Consider the following 17507-nt stretch of genomic DNA (forward strand, 5'->3'; position numbering starts at 1 on the left):
AGGTTCTAGATTTTAGACCTCATCATTCAACCCTAACAAGGTAGGGTTTCCAGATCACACCAAAATCCCAAACATGACATCATCAATGAAACTTCAACTAGCATTTCACAATCACCCTAAGCAGCTTATTATTCAGATACTAATATTAGCATACCCTTCCGTTAGGGTTTTCTAGAGCCCATCTAGGGTTCTACATAGTTTATCAAGAATATGAGTGGCGTGAGTAGATGAATCGCCCAAACAAGAATCACTAAGATTCAATGCAACTAGTCATAACAAAGTTAGTAATAGATCATCAAATGAATAATCCTTTCAATCAATGTATTCAAAGCATACCTTTGTTTCTTGACTAACCTTGTCTTGAGAGATCCTCCTTGCAGATTTTTTCCCTAACCAAGACAAAAGAGGGATAAAGGTGATTAGTATTTAATATAATCCAAACTAAATGAATACATGAACCCAAAACTGAATTAAACCAAAAGAACAAATTAAAAAAAAAAAAAACAAACAAACAAACAAACAAACATGAGATACTTATCTTTTAGAGTTGTTGGGAGTTCCCTCCAAAGCTTGAGGGAAACCTACAACCTTAAAGTAATACAAACATGTCTTTTCCAAAGATATGTTAAAAACCTATAACTTCTAAAACGTATAAAACAAGTTATGTAAAGAAAATGATTTAATAGTGTAAGTCCCTAATGTCGGATTCTTCAAGCTTGACTTTCTTTGAGTCTTCTTCTTCAACAAAGTTGGCTTGATCTCTTTCTCTCTTCATATTTCTTGGATTCTCGGGACAGTCACTCTTGTAGCGACCTTTCTTGTGACATTGATAGCACTCTATCTTAGACATGTCAACTTTCTTCCTTGGTCCTTTCGATCTCTTTCCTTTATGACGAGCAACATAAGCATTTGATACTCCTTCAGGATTGGCAACCATTGAGATCCTTAATTCTTCTTGACTACATGCAATCCATAATTCTTCAAAGGTGGGAGCTACCTTCCAACTGTTGAGACCTGAAGCAAATGCACCCCAAGAGGGTGGCAATCCTAATATAGCAGTGATCACCAATTCTTTGTCTGGAACAATCTCATCGATGGCTGAAAGATCATCCCTAAGTCTAGCTATCTTCACAAAGAAGGTTGCCACATTATCTTCTTTAGTCATCTTCGTATTCCTCAACTCATTCTTCAAACTTGCTACTTAACCAATGTTCTTAATAGTGAACAGCTTCGACAAGGCTTCATACATCTCTTGAGCATGATCGATGTTAGCTATGAATGGGAGAAGATTGTCTTTTATCCCTTCTACCATTAGAGTCATAGCCACCAATTCTAGATCCCTAAATTTCGCTTTGTCGACATCACTGACTTCTTTTGTAGGCTTCTTTACATTTCCTTTTACCAAGTCTAGCACCTTGTTCTTCTCGAGGATTAGGTCAATCCTCTTCTTCTAGGGTCTGAAGTTAGATGCTCCTTCAAGTTTGTTCTCACCCTTGATTGAGTTAGACATCTTCCTTGAATACAATAGACTCTTTCCCTACTGCCTATGAATGGATCTGCCTTTTTCTTCTTTCTTCACCAAAGTTGGAAAATCAGAAAGGCAGTAAAGATTTTCTCGATCTTGATAATTACTTTTGATGTTTCTTATTATTATGATTCTTTATATCTTCTTTCTTTAGTTCATCAAGCAATTACCAAAAGCAACAACACATAAAACATGAACACAAGATGTAGGCACATGCCAGGGCAAAACCCCCCTTGAGGGGAAAACCCAGTCAAAGTAATTTGTCCTTTAAATAGTATTCTTTGAGACTCTTCACCCTAGATCTTGACCAAACCTTACCTTCACACCAAGTCAGCCTCCAGAAGATTGACCTCTTCCCAGCAACTTCGACTATGCAGCAACTAACAGCTTCCGACAGCATTCCAACTTGGAAGACTTCAATCTCCCAATCCAGAGCACGAAACAAAGAGAGACCACCACCAAAATTTCGATTCTTCTTCACTCCTTAGATTCACCCAAACTAGCATTCACTTCGGCTTCCTGGCAACAGACTTTCCCAGCTACCCACTTCGCACTTCTGCCCAGCAAACAAATTTTCGCACTTCTGCCCAGTAGAGAGAATTCGAACTTGATGAGAAGTGATGCTACAAATGAATTCGATGTCCTTCCTTTTATAGGCTTCTTGTGGGTCAAATAGGGTCTTAGGCCGACTTGATCTTCCCTTAGGCCAACATGGTGTGGAGGTTCCATAATTCATATTTGACTCAATACTAAACCTTTTTACATGATTCAAAAGCCCAAGAAGGGTCTCTTTAAATGTACAATAATTCTATAGACTGGGAATAATCCTAGAATTCCTCAAAGGGGACTTTGACCTAAAAAATGGTGACCCAACCATGAAACCCATGCTTTAATAAGTCACAATAATAATAATAATAAATCTCTTCTTTATTCTTTTGACAAGTATGTTACATAATGACTCAAGCACATTATTGAAGACCAAACATAGTTACTTTTTCCAACACCGAGAAGCAATTCTGGCGAGCAAATCAATTGATTTGCAAAGTAGATCCAAGCGCAAAAGTTTTCCAAAAAGGGTTGCAGCTGCAAATCTACACAAGGCAGGACGAGAAAAGCACACAAAGGAGATATCCAAATTTCTCAAAGGGTTTCCAATTTTCAGGAGGAGATTCGTGATTTCTAGCAGCAGTGGGTCGAGTTAGATTTGCCAGTCTAGCCAAAGCATACTTCAGGAGTAGCAGTACATGTGCCACATTCTAGAGGACTTCTTGAAGGTAGAGCGAGTTGTCCAGTTGAAGCGTAGCAAGCAAAGTGAGTTCTGGGAAGGACATCAAAGGCAAGTGCAGGATCAAATTTGCCAATATAGGAACAAATCTACGCATTCCAGAGGGGGTGTGAGTAGCAAAGGGAAGGTCGAACAAGAAGGAGAAGGAGATTTCCATCATTAGTTTCTAGTTTATTTGATTTTCGCAAAAATGGTCACAATAAAACTCAGGGATCAGGATAGACTTGACAGAGCCTCAAATTTTGGCGTCTGGAAAGCCAAAATGCAGTTCCTTTTGGATGAGTATGGCTTGAAGGAGTTCATGACAAACGTCATCGCAGAGCCAACAGACCCACAGCAGTTGGCAGCGTTCAAAAAAGAGATGGCCAAGGCAAAGAGAATGGTCTTGGATGGTGTTCAGGATCATGTCGCCCCACATATTGTATATAAAAATACAACAAAGGACAAGTGGGATGTCGTCGTAAAGTGGTATGAGAATCCTCAGAGAAACGCAAAATGATTCTCAAGGAGAAGCTAAGGACCACTAGGATGCATAAGGGTGAAGGAGCTACTTCCTATCTCACCAAACTTCAGAATGTCTAAGATGAACTTGCAACCGCTGGAGAGAAACCGTCTGATGATGAGTTGGTACGCACAGCTTTAAATGGGTTTTCCAAGGATTGGTGTACATTCGTCCAAGTTATTTCTAGGCAAGACACACTTCTTAGATGGGATCGCCTATGGAGTGACTTCACTCAGGAAGCGCTGAGACAGCCTCGCAGAAGGTACTATCAATAGCAGCAGCAAAGGACCGAAAGTGGAGGAGGAAGAGGAAAACGTAGCCCTTGTAGGTAAAGGGAAGGTGAAGAAGGGTCCCAGTCAGGGACAAAACTCAAAAGGAGGCGAGAAGAAGAAAAAGGACTTGTCGAAGGTCAAATGCTTCAAATGTGGTGAATTTGGTCACTACGTCACCCAGTGTCCAAAAAGGAAGAAAGACAAGAAGGGGCAACAGCAGACAGCAGCTTCGACAGAGATTGATGAGTTGTCCGCCAGATTGGAGGAATTTGCATCGGTAGCAGCAATACCTCCAAATAGAAGCAGAGCCTAATACGTCAATGTGTCAGGATGGGCAAGGTCCAACATAGAAGCAGCAAGGAAGTCATAGTAGCAAGAGAACATTTGTTCAGTGTCAGCAAGCGCAGTCAGTCATTTGGATAACATTTGCAAAGCTAGTTGCAGCCAATACTCGAGAGACAGTTGCAGAGCTAGTTGTAGTGACACAGGCAGTGCAAATTGCCCAATTGCAGGTAGCAGGTGAAGTTCCAACCAACGAGTTACCTAGTGAAAAACTGCACAGTCCAGTTTCAAGTGCAGGAGGGCAGTGCAAGTTACCAAAAGGGACCAGAGAGATTTCCCAATGGGAGATTGTGTGATGTCCTTAACGAATTGAGGACCAATGGACTTAGTAGCCTGTTTGTCCCTAGCTATACTCCTTCAAAAAAGGGGATAAAACCCCAAAACCCCCATTGTGGGCAAGTTTTGGGTAAGTTGGGCAAAAAACCCAAATTTGGATTTGAGTAAGGCACACTCAACCACTTAAGAAAATGAAACCCCTCAAGGAAGTCTATAAATAAAGGAGAGTTGGATTCATTTGGGAGCATCAAGTGGTGTGGATCATTTCATCTTTTTGATCATTAGATTTAAGGGTTTTAAGACACCTTTTGTCTTGTCAATTTCGGTGGTGAAAGATTCCACCCTAGTTGACGCATTTATTTATTTCTTCTCTTTTTGTCTGGCATAAGAGCACCATCTCGGAAAAGCAGTGAAGTTTTAATCTTATTGTCCCTTGTTCTGGCACATGTATATCTTGAAGAAGACAGCGAAACTTTTTATGATTTAAATCTTGTCTGGCATATGGCCATTTGCTGGAAAGATAGCGGAATTTTCTGTTTACCTTGTTCTTGGTTTGGGCATCGACGTACCATTTGAAACACAACGAGACCCTCGGTGGCTATCGCTCATGATCAGGGGTTCAAAAGGGAACAGCGAGGAGGATACTCCAAATTCAGTGACACTTGATCAAACTTCCAGGCCAAATCTCTCAAGGAACGTGTGAACCCTCCTCTATCCAAGCACTAGTGACAATAAATCGGAAGGCTGAGGAGTATTCTGAAATAGGAGAACATACATTTTGTGAATCGGGAATATCTCTAAGGAACAGATATTGTCCTGTACAACATCTGAGTCAAATGCGAAATCAAGGAAGGACCTAGCCGACGGAGGGAATAGTCTTCTCTGCAGGTCGAACACTGTCTGTGGAAGGAAGCGTCTTCTGTGCAAGATTAGGATATACGTGAGTGTCTCTGTGAATCAAATTTTATGAAGCTTGAGACCTATCACAAAAAATTCTGAATTCTCGTAATAGAACAGAGGTCAATCCAAAAGTGAATCTGACCCTTGCAAAGGCAGCGCTAAGGGTAGGTTTTTCATATGGAACATTGCGAAGGATATACAAATTGTAGTTAATTATCTAGTTAGAAGATTTTGTGTATTGAACTAGTTTGGTTTTCTACTGCGGATACAAGTTATATTGCTTATCTGAACATATATATCGTATTGTTACTTCAATGTGCATACTGTGCAAAGTATACTGGATAGAGATATCGTATTGTTATTTTAAAGTGTTTAATGTCAACTGATTTTTTACCTCGTTGGAAGGAATGTTAGATTTATTGTTTTACTCGTTGAATTACAGAAGGAGAAAATTATCGTTATAAGAAATTTTATGGAAAAATTACCCTGGCACACTACAGTGGTATCAAAGCAAAGTATCTTGCTAGTTGTGAGTACATGAGCTTTGCATGCTTCCTACGGATACAAGCAATGTCACTGTAAGGAAAAAGAGGAATAACCACCGTTCTACCATGGGAGACAGAACAGGTCAGGGAGAACATGACCCTGGTATTCTACTTCAGGAATTGATACATGGACAGTAGCAGATGCATCAACAACTGCATCATCAAGGGCAACAAATGATTCAAGGGCAGCAACAGATAGCATAAGTATTGACCCAAGGGCAGCAACAAATCACAATGTTGATCGCTCACCTCATAGGACAACCAAATGTCGCTACCAATAGTACTACCATGGAGGGAAGTGGAAACCATAACCTTGGTTCACCCAACAATCAAGCAAACAGTAGAAAGAATAGTCGGCCATTCCTACCTCAATTCACAAATAATCACGTGCCAACAGCCCAAGAAGCAGTTGAGCCAAATCAACTCCTTAACAATTATGCTCGGGATTATGCAAGATTGGAAGAAAATACTTGAGCAGCTATGACCTTCAACGAGTATAGCAACTTCCGATACAAGAATAGACCTCGGGGACAGTTTAATGGAGAATTAGCCTGCAAGATGAGTAAACTTCCTTTACCCTCATTTGATGGATCATCTAAATGTACAGCAAAGGCTTGGGTGCAAAAATTGGACACCTACTTTAGGCTCAATCCTATAGCCGAAGCAAATACAATTCAATTTGCCACATTACATCTAGAAGGGGAGGCACATGGATGGTGGTATCATGGTCTAGTGGCCCTAGGACAAGCTAACATCACCTCTTATGAATATTTTACACAAAGGCTGATTGAAAGATTCAACCAAAAGAACCCAGAAATCCACTTCAGAGAACTAGCACTACTTAAGCAAACAGGGTCACATGAAGAGTTTATTGCAAAATTTGAATGCACCGCAGTTATGGTAACAAATATATCTGAAGAGCGATTAGTTATGCTTTTCACTAAAGCATTAGTTGAGCCCCTACAAGGATGGGTCAAAGCATTCAATCCCACCACTCTTCAAGAAGCCATCAAGAAGACTCGAGACTTGGGTAATGCAGTCGTTAAAGCTAAGGCTTCGTCCAAGCCTTTCATCCCTCCAAAAGATAAGGAGAAGCCTTTCCAACATAATGGGTCCAAAAGAGACAAACCAAGGTTACTTGGGAGTGGGAGCAGGGAGCGACATTTTCAAAAGCTCCCAGTTAGGGATTGAATATTTATATAATATATATTTTGATACATATATGTCAACAAAAGCATGTAGAATGATGAATTAGATATAACAAACATAAAAACATGGATTGAACCATATAACATCAACCATCTAGAAGTTATAATCTTCATCAACCACGTCCAGAAGTTAGTAACATACAACATACCGAGTCTCATGATTCATCGATCTTAAAGTTTCAAGCTTTCAAAATTCAATATATAACATTTGTCATCATTTATCACTAAAGTTGTACTTGTAACCATTACCATTATGAAGTAACCAAATTATAATAAAGAATATCTAACATGAAATGAAATGTTTCAACTCTAAACTTTGACAAAGCATCATATTCATAATTCATTACCAACAAGTTATAAATGCCAACTTCAAACTTCAAACTTAAATTGTCATATATTGTTTAAAAAAGATACCATAATAAATACGAAAGAGTCAATAGTTATTAAAAGTATTAGAAACTAGAAAAGACGAGTAAATCTATTATCTACTGCTTGACCCTCTTGCCATGAGAAATTTCTAATTTCTTGTCTTGTGCTTTATTGGGAGTCTCATCCTAAATAGTCGAACGGCCTTGGTGCTCTTGATTAAATACAAGTTCCATACCCTAGTACATGACAAAATTCAATGGAAACATTGCAATACCCCACAATCCTGAAAAAATGACAAGTCTGTTGGATTTTGAGTGAGATCTAAAATTCTACTTTCTCCATATGAAATCCAATGAGGTTGAAACCACTCTCAAACATCACGAGTCATTTCATGGTAATGTTAAAAATTGAAGTAAAAGGATGCCTTTTTACCTTAAGAATTTAACATTACCATGAACTACATATCAACACTAGGGCCATAGGATTGAACATTAGGCTGCCACACTCAAAAAAAATTGTAATCCCTCTGTCACTCCTTAAAAGGCAGGGAGCGAAATTGTTTTAGGGAACGTGCTCCCGAAATTCGCTCCCACAGGGAGCGAATTTGGGAGCATGCTCCCGAGGTCGTTCCCAATGCACTCCCGCCTGAAGCATGCTCCAGGAGCGGATTCGACAGGGGGGCGCTCCCCCGCAAACATGAGACAGACTAGATGAGGAAACTCGAAGCAAACTAAGGAGGAAAAAGTTATGTTTTACTTGCAAGGAACCATGGGAACCTAGTCATCATTGTTTAGGAAAGGGGAAGATTCACTACATCGAAGTACTCTCTGACGTCAAAGAAGAGGAAGAGACACTACAGAAGGAAGCAAAGGATGAAGAAAACCCTGACAACTCCAAAGAAGGACCGCCACAAGAGGAAAGCCTCAGCAAAGAAAAGAAGACACAGCCACAAGTCAGGATTGCAACTCTTTCAGGCACGCCTAAATATCACACCTTCAGGGTTAGGGGAGTCATCAAGGGACAACGCATCACAATACTAATTGATGGAGGAGACACACACAAATTCATTGATACAGCACTGGTATAAAAAAAGGGAATTCCCACCAAAGAGTTCGAGGGCTTGGATGTGATAGTTGCGAACAGGTACAACTTGGATTGCACACGAATGATCCTAGGTTTGAGTGTAACTCTTGGTAACTATACTTTTACCAGTGATTTCTATGTAATAGAGCTTGCAGGCCTCAACATGGCGCTGGGAGTTCAATGGTTATATTCATTAGGCAAACACACAATGGATTACCAAGCATTGGAAATGGAATTTAAAGCACCAAATGGCAGTAAGATCGTATTAAGAGGCATGCCAAATGGCAGTTCATAGATCATTTCAGCCAGAAGGATGGAAGCCCTTTTAGGCATGGGGATATAGCATACGCAGCAAAATGTAAGGTTATGACCCAAAAGACTCTCGGCAATGATAAACCGCAATACAGGGTTGATATTCAACAAGTACTAGACAAGCACGCTCCAGTGTTTGATGACATTCCTCCAGGATTGCCTCCTAAAAGAGGATTTGAGCATACTATTGAGCTGGAAGAAGGAGCTAAGCCTGTGATCACCACACTGTACCGACATCCGAAGAAGTTCAAAGACGAGATAGAAAAAACTATCCAAGAATTGTTAGCTATGGGACATATCCAACCCAGCTCAAGCCCATTTGCATCATCTGTGGTTTTGGTGAAAAAGAAGGATGGCACATGGAGAATGTGCATTGACTACCGGGCACTTAATAAGAAGACCATCAAAAACAGGTACCCCATTCCTCGAATTGATGAATTACTAGATGAGCTACATGGAGCAGCATATTTCTCAAAGATCGACCTACGGTCCGGGTACCACCAAATTCGAGTTCGGGAGGAAGACGTGCCCAAAACAGCATTTTGTTGCCACTATGGACACTTTGAATTTCTGGTCATGCCATTTGGGCTAACCAATGCCCCCGCCACCTTCCAATCATGCATGAATAGCATTTTCAACAGACAGCTAAGAAAGTTTTTGTTAGTATTCTTTGATGACCTCCTCATCTACAGTAAGACATGGGATGATCATTTGAGACACATGGATCAAATTTTGAGCATCATGCAGGAACAGTCCCTTTATGCAAAAGCATCCAAATGTGAGTTTGGGTTGACAGAGATTCTTTATTTAAGGACATATGATCAGCGCAGAGGGGGTATAGATCCACCAGGAGAAGATCTAGGCAATAGTGAATTGGCCTACATCTAAGACACTAACAGAGTTTCGAGGGTTTCTTGGGCTTTGCAGCTATTATCGGCAGCTCGTTAAGGGGTTCTCCCAGCTAAGTGCACCCTTGGAAAATTTGACAAAAAAGAGGGCATTCAAGTGGACGGAAGCAACTGACAAGGCATTCAACAAGCTCAAAGAATTAATGAGCTTGTGCCCAATACCAGCCCTTCTTGACTTTGTCCAACCATTTATATTAGAGTGTGATGCGTCCAGAGAAGGAACAGGAGCAGTCCTAATGCAAAAAGGTCATCCAATTGCATTTGAAAGTTGGAAGCTAGAAGATACAGAAAAGCTTTACTCCATATATGACAAAGAAATGTTGGCCATCATGCACACATTGGCAAAGTTCAGACAGTATCTAGTGGGTAATATGTCCATAGTCAAGACAGACCACAACAGCGTGCGACATTTCTTGGGACAAAGGGACCCGAATGAACGACAACAGAAATGGGTAAGCAAAATTCAAGCTTAAAATTTTGACATCGAATATGTGAAAGGGAAGAAAAACGTGGTGGTTGATGCACTCTCCAAGAAACCACGGCTTGCACCCTCATGGAGCTCACAGAAGATTGGAAGGGGCACCTCTCCACCGAATATGCTAAGAACTAGTTTGCTTGCACGCTTTTTGACAGGATTATCCAAGATGATAGGTACAAAATAGTCGATGGCATCATTTACTATAAAGGCAGGATATATTTGGTCCTTAAATCTACACTTAAGGAGAAAATTATGAAGGTTACACATGATATTCCTTCGGTCGGACTCCAGGGGTTCTTCAAGACATACCGACATATCCAAGAGCGATTCTCGTGGAAGGGACTCAAGGAAGATGTGATGAAATACGTCAAGGAATACATGACATGTCAGCAAAATAAGGTTGAGCATACACCTCCCACAAGTCTTCCCCAACCTCTACCCATTCTAGAACAGAAATGGGAAAGCATATCAATGGATTTTATCACTGGATTACCCAAAGCACGGGGAAAGTATTGCATATACACCGTGGTGAACAGATTGACTAGATTCGCACATTTCTTTGTTATCTCAGCAGATTACTCGGCCAAGCAAGTGGCAAAGCTCTTCTTCAAAGAAGTCTTCAAATTACATGGGTTGTCAGAGAACATAGTCAGCAACTATGATAGCACATTCACGGGCGCATTTTGGCAGGAACTTTTCAAACTAGTTGGAATTGAATTAACCCCTAGCACCAGCTATTACTCGCAAACTAACAGCCAAACGGGAATTGTAAATTAATGTATTGAAGGATATTATCACAACTATGTGACAAGTCAGCAGAAGGCATGGATCAAGTGGTTGTACCTTGGGGAGCATTGCTACAACACCACCTACCACCTATCCATTGGAATGACACCCTTCAAGGCTCTGTATGGGTATGATGCACCCTCCTTCATCGATAGAATCTTCAGAGACAGCAAGGCACCTCTTGCCAAGGATTGGATACAAGAGAGTCAGGACATTCTTAGGGTACTCAAGGAGAATATTCAGGTTGCTCAAAATCGACAAAAGATGTACGCAGACCAGCATCAAACAGAGTGCAATTTTGAGGTAGGGGATCTTGTTTTCCGTGATTGCAGCCTTATCGACAATCTACACTCAAGAAGAGCAGGGCAGAGAAGTTGAAGCCAAGGTTTTATGGGCCTTACAAAATTCTCTGAAGAGTGGGTGAAGTGGCATATGAGTTGGAGCTACCGAGTGATAGCAGAATCCACAATGTATTTCATGTATCGTGCCTCAAGAAGGCTATAGGCCAACAGGTCACCACTTTTGTTGAGCTACAACCATTAGATGAGGAAGGACAATTGGAATTGATTCCAGAAATGATCATGGTCATTCGATAAAAGAAGTTGAGGGGAAGGTTAATTTCGGAGTACCTCATTAGATGGAAGCATTTACCGTAGGAGGACGCGACATGGGAAGGAAAACGGATTCTGCAACACTCGAATTTGCAATTGCTTGGGGCAAGCAATTTCGGGCAGAGGAGGACTATGATGTCCTCAACGAATTGAGGACCAATGGACTTAGTAGCCTATTTGTCCCCGTAGGCTATAGTCCTTTAAAAAAGGGGATAAAACCCCAAAAAACCCCATTGTGGGTGAGTTTTGGGTAAGATGGGCGAAAAAACCAAATCTGGGGTTTTGAGTAAGACACACTCAACCACTTAAGAAAATGAGACCCCTCAAGGAAGTCTATAAATAAAAGAGATTTGGATTCATTTTGGAGCATAAAGTGTGGATCATTTATATGTTTTAGAGCATTAGCTCTAAGGGTTTTAAGACATCTTTTGTCTTGTCAATTTAGGTGGTGAAAGATTCCACCCTAGCTGACACATTTCTTTATTTCTTCTCATTCTGTCTGGCACAGGAGCACCATTTGGGAAAAGCAGCGAAGTTTTAATCTTGTTGTCCCTTGTTCTGGCACAGGTATATCTTGAAGAAGACAAAGAAACTTTTTATGATCTGAATCTTGTCTAGCATATGAACATTTGTTGGAAAAATAGCAAAATTTTTTGCTTACCTTGTTCTTGGTTTGGGCACAGAAGTAACATTTGAAAGACAACGAGACTCTTTGTGGCTATCGCTCATGATCGGGGGTTCAAAAAGGAACAGCAAGGAGGATACCCGAAATTCGGTGACACTTGATCAAACTTTTGGGCCAAATCTCTCAAGGAACAACGTGTGAACCCACCGCCTTTATCCAAGCACTAGCGATAATAAATCGGAAACCTGAGGAGTATTCCGAAATAGGAGAACATACGTTGTGTGAATCAGGAATCTCTATGAGGAACAAATATTCTCCTATATAGCATCTTAGCGAAATGCAAAATCAAGGAAGGACCTAGCCGATGGAAGGAATAGTCTTCTCTGCAAGTCGAACACCATCTGTGGAAGGAAGCGTCTTTTGTGCAAGATCGGATATATGCAAGAGCGTCTCTATGAATCAAATTTTCTAAAGCTCAAGACCTATCACAAAAAAGTCTGAATTCTCTTAACAGAACCGAGGTCAGTCCAGAAGTTACTTTGGCCCTTGCAAACGCAGTAGTACTAAGGGTAGTCTTTTCATATGGAACATTGCAGAGGATATACAAATTGTAGCTAATTATGTGGTTAGAAGATTTTGTGTATTGAACTAGTTTGGTTTTCTACTGCGAATACAAGTTATATTTTCTTATCTGAACGTATATATCATATTGTTACTTCAATGTGCATATTGTGCAAAGTATGTTGGACAGAGATATCCTATTGTTATTTTGAAGTGTTTAATGTCAATTGATTTTCTGCCCTGTTGGAAGGAATGTTAGATTTATTGTTTTACCTGTTGAATTAGAGAACGAGAAAATTACCGTTATAAGAAATTTTAGGGCAAAATTACCCTGGCACACTACAGATTGAGACTCAGAGGGAGCAGCCCTATGGAAGATTACTGCTTCAGGATCTGAGGTAATCAGCACACAGTTGCACTTCTAGCAGCAGCGCAGATGCAATACAATATACTAGCAGCGCAACAACAATGTAGAGGCATCAGCAGTACAAGATCAAAGATTGGTTCAGCTACAAGTCAGTGGTAGATGAATCAGAGTATGTGTAGTAGTTGGTGTACAGTGTTTTGCAGTTGACCTCTTCACAGTGATTTCAAGTGACAGGGAGTCAGATCAGTATGAGATGTGAAGAAAGGAGGTGAAATAGATGTCAGACATCAACAGCATGGTCAATCCAGCTACATGATACAGATGAGTATGTTGGAAAAGGGAACACCTTCCTCGCTAAGAGGGAGTGTTAGTTTATGGATTTTTGGTAGCATCGAACAGGTGTTCTACTCTTGATTTGTGTCTAAGAAGCTAAGGAACACGAGATCTCCAAAACCCAAAAAAGGTTTCAGGAGAAAACACTTAGAAACCACTCAATTAAAGTAATTGATCAATAATTAAAAAATGTCTAACTTAGGAAAATTGATTAATTAATGGGTATTAATTGAGGAAATCGACTTTTGCTCTAGAGACTTCCAGAAAAAACGTATTAATGGAGTCAAATTGATCTTAACCATTGATCATGATTAGATCTTGGTCGTGATGCTCCAACAAGAGATTATAAGAGCAAGTCGATGGGATGGAGACAGACATAGTTGCGAGAGTAAGGGAGCAAGGCAATGCGAACTACCCAGTGTGTAGTATTCAGCGAGGGAAGAATTAAAGCCAAAGAGTAGCAGAGGTTACAGCAGGGAGAATTTCCAGAGAAATTCTTAGGAGGTTTTCTAGTTTCCAGTGTTAGGGAAGGAAGGCCTAATTATCTACAGAGAGGTCGATTTATGTAATGCGAGTTGCCTAGTTAGCTAGTGCGAGTTGCCGGGAGAGGGATCGATTCAACAACTAATGCCTGGATCAAGTCCCAACAGGCCTAGCGAATTGTTTCCAGAGGCAAGGACAGGCAGGACGACTTGGCAGGAGGAGTTTTCGAGGCTATGCGAAAGTCCCAGAGGTCGCAGTGCGCATTTTTGCCCAGTGGTGCGAGTGGCCAAGGAGAGGGCAGTTGATTCGTTGAAAGGGAGAAGGTTTCTCCTGGTATTTTTCTAGTGAGATAAAATTGTTGGAGCTAAGCCAGGAAGGCCAGCAGTTGTAATTCTCCATATTTGTTGCATAACAAAACAAACCCTAATCTGTTGCAACAGTTTTCCCTTCGGGGTTTTTCTGGGACTTTTAATCCAGAATAATTGTATCAAATTTTATGTGTGTGCATCTATTTCTCAATTCCTTATTTTACTTCTGCAACGTATTTTATTTATGAAGAATGCATCAATGAGTTATTTGATATTTGTCGTAAACAATAAACTGTTAATCAGTTAGGAGAATAATTTCCAGTTGGTACATTTAAGGAAATTTCACACATCGAATCTCCTCAAAATCTAGACAATGCACTTCTCTTGTCCGAGGAAGTTCTCATCTGATGTTTGCCACACCTCTAATCCAAGAAATAATTTATTAGGCCAAGATCTCAAACTCTGAGGCCAACTCCCTCTGACACTGAAGCAAATCCTCCTGTGGTAATCCTCATTGCTCCCTTTTTCACGGAAGCAAATCCTCCCACCACTGTTGGTCCCTCTATCACTGAGGCATACTTTATTGTCTAACATGGTCCCCTCATAGAAGGCATACAGCTACTAGAGACCTCCTGTCTCTGAGCATCTTGTCTGGCAATGTCAACCCATGACATCCCCTTGGAAGGTTGCTCCTTTCACTCTGCCTGACTATTTTCTCTCTCGAAACTGGAAGCTCTTTCGATCATCTGGCACGGTCCTGGATATCCTAACAATCTATACAATTCTCCCTCTCAAACACCAATCATTCGTGCTGAGTCTATGCTTGAGCCCTTAGGCCATATAAGAACCTAACCATCTAGTGACTGGAGCAAAAGTCTCCTTGTGGTCCACTCCCTCTTTCTGGGAGAACCCTCTTGCCACAAATCTTGCTTTGTACTTCCTGATGTTGCCACCTGCTGCATGAATCATTGCCTTGGCAACCTCCATAATGTACTTGTTCTTCCTTTCCGCAAACCTCATTCAGGAGGCCATGGAAGAAAAATCATAACCAAGAAAAATATAAGGGCAATAGGCTGACCAAGAAAGTAAAAATGTTAATAATAAAATAATAATCAAGGGAGAAAAAATATGAAGTACTTCACTCTTGATTAAGGAAGAAATTGTTGAGGATTGTAGGGAATTGTCAACTCCCTCTCTGACAAATCTGTAAGAGAAGCTCGGAAAGGCACAAACATCCACAAGCCAAACTTCACTAATATTGGTAGTAGTTCCTAAAGTAAAAAGTCGTTTGACTTCTTCTGAGGTGGATGTTCATCATCAACATTGGTTGTTGATGCACACTGCTTTCCCTTCCTTTTCTTCTTAAGACACTAGGAGGCGCAGTGTCCAAAATCATGACAAATGAAGCACTCGACCTTTGACATATCCTTCTACTTGACCTTTGACATATCCTTCTTCTTCTGATCCTGAACACGAGCGTGTCTTCTACCTATATTCTTCTTATCAAATTTTCCAAAGTTCCTTCTTCCTCTTCCTTTCCTTATGTGAGCTGCAAGAGCTTAAGTTTCTTCACCCCACAGATTCTACAAGCTATTCCTAGACAACAATCAGGTCTTCTCTTGGACACAATCAATCCATAGCTTATCAAACATGTGCATCTTTTCTTGCGCACAAATTCCCTGAATAAATGGTCACCACGAAGAGGGAAATCCATTAAGAGTCACCATAACAAGCTCCGTATCATCAATGGTATCTCCAATGGCTATAAGCTCATCTCTAATCTAGAAGACTCCCATGAGATATGAGACAACAAAAGACGATTTCTCAAGGTTAACTTCCAATTAGTGTTGCTACTTTCAAATAGTCCTACCGAAGCATCATATACTTCCTTGGCAGTCTTCAATCCAGCAGCATGAGGAAGTCCTTTATAGAATCTACTAAGATTCTCTTAGCCTTGGCTTCATTCTTCTTGTACTTGGTTTTTTCCTCAACTCCCTCTGGCTCTGGAATAAGTTTCTCCACATGATTTTGAAGCTCATTCTCTTCCAAGATAAGGAGTATCGTAGTCTTCCAAGATCTGAAGTTGATGGCACCATCTAACTTGTCTTCAACATTGAGAATTGGTGCCATTTTGACAAAAGATTCTAAAACCAATCAGGTTGTTGAATACTGTCTCTTAGGCTGACTTCAAATATTGCTCTTTCAACAAAGCTCTAATACCATGTTGAATTCTCTACAAGATGCATAGTAGGATACAATTTTCTGTCAGATAATTACTTCCTAATTATTTTCACACAAAATTCTATGTCACTAATATCATTAAGTAATTACACTTAAGAAAATATCAACAATAAATGCAACAGAAACAGTAAAGATCATAGAAATACAGCCATGCGCAATAGAGACAATATTTTTACCCTGGGAAACCCAACCTTGGGAGAAAACCCAACAACTTTTCTTTAGAGAAATTATTTTTTAGCAAGGTTTATAAATCAACAATTTGTCTAGAAATTTGTGCCAATAATCCAAGTCCAAATACTAGTAAACCTAATCAAATATCAACAAGTCAGCGTTGGTCAAACCAACCAAAATAACGAGAAGTCAATGTTGGTCAAACCAACCAAAATAACGAGAAGTCAATGTTGGTCAAACGAGCCAAAATAACCAAAAGTCAATGTTGCTCAAACAATCAAGTTTGTGGTCCTTGGCCTTGAGGTCAAACTTCGCCCTTGCGGTAAACTTGGCTTGAGGCTAGTCAAAACTTGCAATCAAATCCGCACGTGCGGCCAGTGGTCAAACCCACACATGCGGCCTCAGAAATTCGATCAAACAAAATAGTCAATGCTCAGTCAAATAGAACAGTCAATGCTTGGTCAAACAGCACAGTCAAAAGCGCCATCCTCCACATGTGCGGTTGTCTAAGAGAGAGATGTAGACCTCAAAAAATCAGATCAGACTTTCTCTTCATTGGTTGAACAAATGAGGCATCACATCATCTATTTATACTTGTCGAATGGGTGTGACAACCCAAGGGACATGTCCCTTAACTACCCTGTGCTGACTTGATGCTCCAAAAACAATTTTTTATTTTAATTTTCATCATAATTCTTCTAGGTCAACTTAGGCATGCGAGAATACCTCCTGATGCTACACAAAAAATCAACATGATAAGCAGTGGGCAAGGAAATCACCAAGGGATTGTAGAGCGGTGAAGGGATTTCTCTATTTCCATGTTGGCTAGCTGAGAGGCATCTGAGATTTTGTGAAGACCACAAGCTCAACAAACAAAGGATTTTTCTAATGTTTTTGTTCTTGTGAAGGAGAGTTGCCTTTACCCGTCCTAATTTTCTATGAGTTGATAATTTCCCCTGGTAGGATGATAGCCCCGCTAGGGGGTGGCTAGTTGTAGAGAGCATTGGTGCAGTTAA

At 40.5% G+C, this 17507-nt stretch overlaps 1 protein-coding gene across 3 annotated transcripts in view; it reads right to left on the minus strand.

Annotated features, from left to right (window-relative positions):
• LOC149225653 (uncharacterized) overlaps positions 1-17507 on the minus strand; it is a 108669-nt gene that overhangs the window by 64898 nt on the left and 26264 nt on the right. The window contains exon 2 of one of the 3 annotated variants that reach the window (XR_016247686.1): positions 337-389. The exons of the other annotated variants lie outside the window; for them this stretch is intronic. The gene's annotated coding sequence lies outside the window, so the exon portion shown is untranslated. The remainder of the gene's footprint in view (positions 1-336; positions 390-17507) is intronic. 3 annotated transcript variants of the gene reach the window in all.

This window comes from Pinus tabuliformis, chromosome J, assembly GCF_031772625.1.
Source record: "Pinus tabuliformis cultivar Carrire ecotype Pingquan chromosome J, CPIR1, whole genome shotgun sequence".
In the NCBI taxonomy this organism is placed as follows: Eukaryota; Viridiplantae; Streptophyta; class Pinopsida; order Pinales; family Pinaceae; genus Pinus; species Pinus tabuliformis.